The sequence below is a fragment of the Rosa rugosa genome, chromosome 3 (assembly GCF_958449725.1).
Source record: "Rosa rugosa chromosome 3, drRosRugo1.1, whole genome shotgun sequence".
NCBI lineage: Eukaryota > Viridiplantae > Streptophyta > Magnoliopsida > Rosales > Rosaceae > Rosa > Rosa rugosa.
Window position 1 is genome coordinate 27,775,421 of NC_084822.1, and position 8,347 is coordinate 27,783,767.

An 8,347-nucleotide genomic window follows, 5' to 3' on the forward strand; every position below is an offset into this window, starting at 1 on the left:
CTCATGTACCAAAAATTGATTTTCTGAATACGAATTTTATGGTTGATGGCATGCCATTTACTTTTAAATCCTCTATTCCAACTGCTATTACTATTTCACCTTTTGTGAATCTGAAAGATACAGGGGCTCGTAAGGCCAAAAGGTCTATTGTGCTTCGTGAGCCTGACACAAGTGGACATACATGTACATTTGCAAGCATAATTAGCTATAATGGGCCACGCTCATTGTACCGCCAAAGGTACTAATTCTAACCAAAGGAATGACATACAGGTACACCGCCAGGCGGGCTACAACCTCAGCGTCGGATCACCCCCAGATCACCACCGACGCGCCGCCACGCGCCGTGTCAAAATGACATCAGTAGCTCCCAGAGCTGGGAACCGAAACACTTCAGTCCCACATCGAAAACAAAGAGAAGAACCTCCTCTTCCTCACCTATAAAAGGTTCTCTCCTCTCTCCTCATTAATTACGCATTCAATACTTACCTACTGTTACTTTGTCAACATAAATACATTGACTAACTTAGGCATCGGAGAGTTGAAGACCGCCCAGCGCGGTCTCCCTCTGACGCCCTTTGTATTTTACTTGACAGGTAGCGGAAGCTTTGAGAGCATCACAAGTATCGATCCGCCCACCGGATCAGCGTTAACAAAGGTTCAGCTACCGCCGGACTTTTAGACATTAACAACAAGAAAAGACAATGTTTTAGCTATTGTTCTTGTTGAAGAGCAGTTGCCCAACAAGAGAGGTAGGTGTACTCCTACCCCTTCACCTCAGAAAGTTCAAACCCCAATTCTGATTGATGAAAACAGAGGACAAGTGGCTCAACCAAAGAAGCTCAAGATGCCTGAATTCACCACCAAATTTACTGCAAAATCTTTGGGGCTTCAGGAAACTCCAGGAGGTTTAATGGTGCCAGTTGAGGCTACAGAGACAAAGAAGAAAAGGGGGCGTCCTCTTGGAGCCCGAAATAAAAATCAACCAAAGACCAAGAATGAAAAGAAACCTGCTTCTCCATTGTGTCTCACCGATTCACCATGTTCCTCTAGCCCTTCGGGTAAGGGCAAGGGGAAACGGATTGAGTAAACTGTAAGTTGGTCTTTAGCTTGCACACTAAACTCTGCTATGTTTTTGCACTAAATATTTGATCATTTTGGCGTACCACAATTGCGTGCATTGGCAAAGGGCGGCTCAAGTCAAAAGTATTTTTTGTAAGCCTAGTTGTTTGTTTAGTTTTTTGGCAAGCTCTTGAATAATTGAGCAAGATTTGTAAAAGTGAATGGTACCGGGTGTCCTTATGGACCGTTTGTATGTGCCGTTCTGGTCGTTCTATCAATGGAATTTATTTGAACTCAAAAAAAGCTAGATTTAGAAAAGAGCTTATGACTTTCTCAGTTGGGACTAAATCTTTGTTTTTTTTAGAAAATATATAATTTCATTACTCATCTATGACCAAAAGACACGTACATTAGTTCATCGTCTTTTTGACAAAATAGACGAAAAAAAGTTGCGCACCAGGTGCCCGAACAAATCTAAAGTTATTGATGTTGATGAGTCATCTGTTATTGTTTTCTCCTCGTTTACAAGTAAGGGAGGGTAAGAAAACTAATAAGGTTAGGGAGACAGATGATGGGCTGCAACCTCTTCCATTTGAGGGAGAAGTCACATTTTATTTTATTTTTTGAGGGAAAATGACAACTCCAGTAAAATTAGGAGGTAAACTCCTTCGAAAGTACATCAATAATACAATTTGGAGGTTTAAGCCCCAAGAAAAACAAAGCGAAGAATAAGCTAAACTATCTAATTTGTGACCCACAGTATTGGCTCGACGATAAGTATGAGTGAAATAAGAACCCTGCATATACTGAAGACGAATGGTAATGTCATCATACACATGACCAATAAAGAAAATATGAGGAATGACTTTCTGCTTAGTTGCATGAAAAAGTGTAACTAAATTTGTCTCAAAAATAAGAGGAGAAAAGACCAAGTTGAAGAGCTAGTTAGACTGCCTTTCTCCTTACCGAAGCTACCACTTGTTCTGAAGAAGAAATATTGGAAACTGGAGCATAGCATCCTCCCAAACACTGCCCCATCTTATCTCTAATGATCACCCCAATACCTCCAGAACCTGTATCCTTATGAAAAGCTCCATCCAAATAGTCTTTACCCACCCTGCACTAGGTAGTTTCCAAGGGACCAAGGGAGAAGCCACATGATCATATCCAAATTTCATATCTTTTAATTATAGAAGTATTTTTCTATATTTAGTAGACTTCATGGGCCAAAAATGTGGGTTTATCTATGTAATGGTTATGGTTCTAGTGACAACCCCCATAGGTATATCAGTATATTTTTTTTTGAATCAAGGGAATAATTTTATAGATAGAAACTTAGTAGGGTCGGTTACAATCATATAGTAACACATCCAGATAACATTTGTGGAGTGTTGTCACATTACTAGAAATTTGTGTTAGCCTAAAGCCAGAGTGGCCATTACATATCCTTCCGCTACCATCTACAGACATAACAAGAAGATGTGGTAGTACCCACGGTGGTACATAGAGATAGGTCCACTCATTTGACATTTCATGCTCCGTCATTACTGAATAGCTTGAAACCTCCTTCAGTACTACTCCAGAAGATTCAAAAGTACCATTTATGTCAAGGGAAACATAATTTGTTGGATCAAAATCTCCGGGATCCCAAATACAAAACCCTAGCAGATAAGAGCTCATCAGTTTGGCCCACAAGAGAGCCCAATTCCAGCCCAAAGCCCCTAGTTGAGCCCACTTCCAGGACTTCACCCAATTCTGAGCCCAAATCCATGTATTGGCCCAATCTGATTCAGACACCCAACAAGCATTTACTTTGGGCACCCAAGTCGTGCTGTGTCCGCTGCCGGCGTCCATGAGCAACACCGCGCCAGCAAATCTGGGTTGCAGGAGTCCGGCTGCCCTAGCACGAATCGCAATCAGCATCGTTCTTGCAACTTGGAGCCGGCCCGCCACAACGCCTAAGGACCAGATCACCACCGCCTTATTCCTGGAACAGAAGCGATCCATTGTCTCATCCACCAACCGGTAAGAGCCGACCACATTTAGCTGTGGATGCCCATCGTCAGACTTTTTTAGACGTCCTCTGAGTGGTCGGATCAGACCCGGATCAGCAGAGAAGCCCATCACTGCAAGCATGTATTGGAAGGCTGTACCACCCACCGAAAACTCTCGATGCCGGCGGAGCCCATCATTGCAAGCATTCGCTCGAGCTTTCCCCAAATCGGAGCACAACTCCGTAGTCCCCATTTGCATTGGATATCACCTGTTTCTGGATGCAAAGCAGCAACATCCTTTAGAGATCGGCACACGAGTTTCGCCTGGTAAGGCCAGTCCTCGATGCCATTAGGGCACACCTTCTTTCCCTCTCTAGGCAAAGAAGCAGAGCCGATTAGTTGTATGATTGGCACTAGGGAGTGCCATTGGAACCCTAGCAAACGGCGGCTAGGACAGAGCATTTTTTAATAGTTATTACTAATTATGATCCAAAATCAACTCCTTTTAATTAGATTAGGTATATCAGTATCTGGGGTAACTGTTCATGTAAATATTCATTAGCTATGGCTCCTTTTCTTTTCTCATTTTTTTTCTTAATTTATAACCAAAAAAAAATCTTTAAATAATTTGATGCATGTGGTATTCTAGAAAATATTTATACTTGGGGCGTTTAGAACCACCCCTGTTTTTACGCCAATATGCAGTGTTGAATTCGAACCCCCACGCCTCTCCCAGGCTTTTCTTTATTTCCCGTTTTGAAAGGAAGAATGAGAGGTCGTTGGATGAGACTCTAAGAGACCCTTCTTCCTCATGATTCGCTGCGTTGAATTCCAACGGCTTTTAACTCCTACAATTTTGTAACTGCCTCTTGACATTGTCTCCCTTTCTCACTCAAGCCCTTAAACCCGACTTGACATCATCAACAAGCTATTCTACATCCCAAGCAAATACCAGACCTCTTCCATTTTCTCATCTGGGTATCATTATCTCTCCATTTACCATCCAAATATGCTTGTTCTATCTCTATGTATGTGCCCTTTTGTGATTATTATCTTCTCGATGATCGTGTATTTATGAATTTCTTGCAGATTTGATTTTTATTCTGGTGCAGCATGCAAGGAAGAGATCTGAGGTGATGTTAAATGTTCTTACACAAATTACATGTATTGGAATTGATTTTGATATGTAGTATATTTAAAGTGTATTGAACTTCATTGAGATGGGTTCATTTGGTGAACTCATTAAACCAGACACTGATTATGTTGAAAATTTACAGCCTAGTTCAGTGTGTTTGGGATCGTATTCCTAGCAACATACTTCATTGTTATGCTTGCATTAATTTGAACATGAGTTGAGACCTTCTCGTGTGTTTTGAAATGAAAACTGTGGACATGGTGTGGTCATTGCTAGCTCAAAATTGGTCAGTAATAGACAAATTCAGACGAAGTGTGAGTGAGAATTTTTTCCATGAAAAAGTGATCAGTATTCAGTAAATTCACTTCTAGCCCAAAATATTGACAGCATTTATGGCATCGTGCATATTGGCACAATGTTTAGGTGCAGATTGGAACCAAATGTTTAGATACTGAAGCTACAAGGCTCATTGTGTGGGGGTCATCGGGTGTTTTTTTTTATTTTCCAACAACATGACCTTCTTCCATTGTAATTATTTCAAGTTTCAAGTATTCCAATTAGTTTCTGAAGTTCTGATATAATTGAATTTTACTTCCAGAAAAAAAAAATGGCCCTTCATATGAATCATGACCTTCTTCCATTGTAATATTCCAATTTTCAAGTATTCCACTAGTTTATGAAGTTCTGATATAATTGAATTTTCTTTCCAGAAAAAAAAAAGGATTTCTATCATTTGAATTTGGCCCTTCATATGAATTTGATTGAACACTTGTCATAATACTGATCCCCAAATCTTGCTATGGTTTTTATGAAACAGGTGCTAATTGGATCTCAGATTATAAGGAGTTTTCCTCGGAATATTAACACCACTACATTAAGGTTGAAGATTTGTATGAATAGAACTGATTCGTATGAATTGGTGAAAAGTTAAAGAGGAATACAAGTGGCCAGCTTGTGTCATTCATTCACTGTTAGCCAGCACAAATTGAAGGTTGTTAATGCTCAAAGTTCGGCGGTAGCCAAACCTTCGTTTAACGCGGGTCCGATGGGCGGACCGCTATTCTGTGGACTTGGTGATCTTCGCTAGTTGTCAAACGAAAGACAGGGCGTCAGAGGGAGACCACGTTGGGCGGTCTGCACTTCTCCGATGCCTAAGTCAGTCAATGCATATAGACAGCATAACAATAAATGAGTAGTAAATGCGTAATTAATGAGGAGAGAGGAGAGAACCTTTTATAGGTGAGGAGGAGGCTGATCTTCTCCTTGTTTTCGATGTGGGACTGATGTGCTTCAGTCCCTAGAGTCAGGAGCTTCTGATGCTATCTTGGCACGGCGCGTGGCGGCGCGTCGGCGGTGATCTGGAGGTGATCCGAGGCTCAGGCTGTAGCTCGCCTGGCTGTGTATCCGTAAGCTATTCCTTTGGCGGGAATCAGTACCTCTGGCAGTACCATGAGCGTAGCTCATTATAGCTAATTATGCTTGTAAATGCACATGTATGTACAAAGGTATTATATGTTGCCTTCTGAGCATTAAACAGAGGGAAAGGAACGAACTTGGTGATAGAGTTAGTGTCCAATGCGGAGAGGAAGCCAGCATAGACTTTGTTGATTGCGTTGATGGAGGTTTCTGCAATCAACCACACCAAAACTTAACAATCATTCAAACTAAAATTTCAAATCATGTAGTTCACTTAGATTAACAAGCACTCAACAGAATTCCAAATTGGGTAGCAAACAAATTACCTGATAGCTGATTCCTCTCTGGCTCTGAGACTATTAAGATTAAGGTAAAAGTTCTTAATGACAAGCGAGTCTTCAGCTTAACCCAGATTGCTCAACTTCTTGAAATAGTTGGCCTTCAGTAGCCTGATGTTCCGCATAGGCCCTTCTTTCGAACCTTTCATAATCCCAAAAGTTAAGGATGAAATCGATGCAAGATCACATTTTTACATTTCTAGGGTTAGCAGAGAAATCAAATTGAAAAGAAAAAATTAGTGAAGGATATGAAGAATGAGGATGAGGATGTTGGAGGGTGGGGATGATCTGGCCTTAGAAGTCGTCGCCCAAGGTGGTCTTGATGGAGACGAAGCATCTATATGGCCTTGCGGGTGAAAGCGTATGGCACTACTTGAACCCAACTACATCGATAACAATACTTCACCCTACTGTACTTAACAAGAAATCAAATCAAGCAACCTATTCTCTTAAGCACCTCAGATGCTCTCGCACAGCCTCCATTTTCAGCCTCATCATGAATTGCAAAAACATCAACTCTGATCATCAATTACAGAAACAGATCGGAAATCGGAGAAAGCGATTTGAGTGAGTTACAGTACTGTAGCAGCGTCGCGGTGGTTGGTGGCGGCGGTGAAGCGGCAATCGGCCGACGAAGGCTTGAGCCGAGAGAGAAGAAAATCGACTTTGATCGAACGAATTGAATTTCTCGATTGCAGTAGGGTCAAGTATTGCTATAAATCCCAACCCAGTCATTTTGGGTTCAATACTTTACGAGAAGAAGATGGGTTCAATCCTTTATGAGAAAAAGATGGGTTCAATTTTTTAAGATAAGAAGACGAGACGGGTTCTGCTTTGAGAAGAGGAAGATAAGTTTTGCTTTTGCTGTTTTTCTCGAAGACTATCTAGGTGTTGAAAATGACTAAGTGGGAGACAATGTGTATTAAGTCTAGTTTTTTTATTGGGTTTTTGTCCATTTACCTCATTTGTAGGGATTTTTTTCCCACTAACCCCATTAAGTTTTTTTAATTCCCTCTTACCCAATACACTCTAAGGGAGTCTTCCCGAATACCCCATTAAGATTTTTTTTTTGTTTTAAATTTTTTTTAATACCATTTTACCCCTCACCCCTTTGTTACTTAGAGAGAGAGAGAGAGAGAGAGAGAGAGAGAGAGAGAATGGATGAGAGAGAAACCATAGGAGACTTCGCCGGAGCTCGTCACCGGTCGCCGGATTCCGGTTACCGGAATTTGTTGAAAATCTCACCGAAAAAGTTTTTTTGCCCCCAATAGACATCTATTGCCTCCCAATAGACCTACATTGCCTCCTATTGCCCCCCAATTGACGTCTATTGCCCCGATAGTCTATTGCCCCCTAATAGACGTCTATTGCCCCCCAATAGACGACTATCAACCATGTATTACCCCCCAATAGACGTCTATTGCCCCCCAATAGAACTTTCGGTAGCCGAAATAGGAACTAATCTTCCTAAAATTAGACAGATAAAACTTTAATTAAAGAAAAAAACGAAGAAATTATATCAATTTTAAAACGTCTATTGTCCCCCAATAGACGTTTCGATTACTGAAATGAAAACTAATTTTTCTAAAATTACACAAATATAACTTTGATTAAAGAAAAAAAAAGAGGAGATTACAGTAATTCAAAACGTCTATTGCCCCCGAATAGACCTGTAGCACAAGATTGATTGAATTAAGGCAAGAACAAAAACATGACTAAATTAAAGGATCTCATCCTTTAATTGATTGAACCACAAGCACCTCATCCTTCTTTGCGCTCTTAGCCTCCTGTATAACCCCCACTCACTCACTGCAACAAAAACACACACATCAATCTCACTCAATCAAAACATCAAACACCTGGTGCGCACCAAAAACACCAACACACCTAGTCTCAATTTCGGCCGAAACGGCGCCGTTCTTCTTCTGCTGAAGCATGAACGTCTTGGTGATCAAATTGCAGAACAGGTACACAAATTGCACCGAGGAATTACAAGGAATCGGATACGTGATCTTGTTGTAGTACTCGATAAGCATGTCCGAGTCCACAAGCGAAACAATCGGAATCTGCAACCTATGCGCCTCGAGAATCACCGACGACTTCCTCTCGGAGTCGAAAACCACGAGGCAGTCTGGCGGCTGAGCCGGTCCGAAGACGATCTTCTTCCGGCTAGACCTGAACTTCAGGGTTGTGACTATTGGTGAGGAAGCCACCGGTGCACCAGAGAGTGTTCATGGAGTGAGAGTAGCCGATCTTCTTGGTCATTTGTTCGACGATTTCGTCCCAGAGGGAGTTGGTGTTGACGAACAGGAAGCGGGCCTTGTTCTCGGTCATGGCGGCGATGAAAATCAGACGAATCCTCAGGATGTTAGCGCAGAACTCAGAGAGCTCGGCCTCGACCTTGG

General features: G+C 41.6%; 1 long non-coding RNA gene across 1 annotated transcript; it reads left to right on the top strand.

Moving 5' to 3' along the window:
* Positions 1-3,889: 3,889 nt before the first annotated feature.
* On the top strand, positions 3,890-5,144 carry LOC133741443 (uncharacterized). The gene is made up of 3 exons (XR_009861920.1): positions 3,890-4,031; positions 4,143-4,186; positions 5,006-5,144. It is a non-coding gene; the product is annotated as an uncharacterized LOC133741443 (long non-coding RNA).
* Positions 5,145-8,347: the final 3,203 nt, after the last annotated feature.